This window comes from Chrysochloris asiatica, unplaced genomic scaffold (assembly GCF_000296735.1).
Source record: "Chrysochloris asiatica unplaced genomic scaffold, ChrAsi1.0 scaffold00530, whole genome shotgun sequence".
Lineage (NCBI taxonomy): Eukaryota > Metazoa > Chordata > Mammalia > Afrosoricida > Chrysochloridae > Chrysochloris > Chrysochloris asiatica.
The window spans coordinates 139397-140824 of NW_006409048.1; positions in this window are offsets into that span (position 1 = coordinate 139397).

Here is a 1428-nt window from a genome sequence, read left to right on the forward strand (position 1 = left end):
TGTGTGTGTGTGTGTGTGTGTGTGTGTTAACAAAAACTCTACTTAACAACAACACAGGGCTTCAATAGCTGGTTTTTCAGATGTAGGTCTGTAGGCCTTTCTTTCCAGGCACCTCTCACTCACTCTCATTGTCATCAAGTAGATTCCAACTCTGTACAGTGTTTCTAGTCTGTAAAACTTTACAGGTATAGAAAGCCTCATCTTTCTACCTTGGAATTTCTGGTGGGTCTGAAGTGTAAACCTTGTGGTTAGCAGTCCACTGCTAATGCTATAGCACCACCCAGGATCCTCAGGCACCTCTATATGGACTCAAACTTCTAACTTTCTAGTTAGCAACTGAGTCTTTTAATCATTTGCATCACTCAGGGACTCCCACGTGTAGCTAGAATATCTTATCCCCCAATTCCTCTGAAGTTTCCATACTATGCACAGATCGGCCAATCCTGGTCCCTCGTCCATCCTTCCTGCCTTCCCTACCCCTTCCCCGGGGGTATAGAGTGCATAAGGATAGGGATGTGTTGTAGTGATTTTTTTTTAAAGTTTCATTACAATAAAAGTTCATATACCATACAAGGGGACTGCAAATGCAATTTTTCCTTGACCTTTTTGAAGTTCCCTCTATACATTATTAAAAGTATACAATTCAGTGGGGCTTAGTGTATCCAATGACTTGTGCACCCATCATTTTAATCTAATTTTTAAAAGATTTTCAACACCTAAAAAAAGAAATGCTGGGGGAAACCAATACATTAAAAGGAAAGGAAAGAAAAACACTGAGAGGTACACAAGAGTTACAGACACTAAGAGAACTACACACACAATTGTGAGTTATCAGAAACAGCAACATTAATCTTCAAGTGGATGTAAAGGAAAGCGGGCAAGAGGAACAGGTTTTGTTGTTGTTAGGTGCCATCAAGTCAGTGCCAACTCATAGTGACCCGATTCACAACAGAATGAAACACAACCAGGAACCAGGTTCTGCACCAACTTCACAATCGTTGCTACACTTGAGTCCATTGCTGCTGCCACTATGCCAATCCATCTCCTTGAGGATCTTCCTCTTTTTCACTGACCCTCCACTTTACCAAACGTGATATCCTTCTCCAGTGACTTGTCCCTCCTGATAATATGTCCAAAGTATGAGAGACAAAGTTTGACCATCCTGGCCTCCAAAGAGCACTCTGGCTGTACTTCTTCCAACACAGATTGGTTTGTTCTTTTGGCAACCCATGGTACTTCCAATATTCTCCTCCAAAACCATAATTCAAGTGCATCAATTCTTCTAGGGTCTTCCTTATTCACTGTCCAACTTTCACATGCATATGACGTTATTGAAAATACAATGGCTTAGGTCAGGCAAACCTTAGTCCTCAAACTGACATCATTGCTCTTGAACACTTTAAAGAGGTTTTGTGTAGCACATTTACC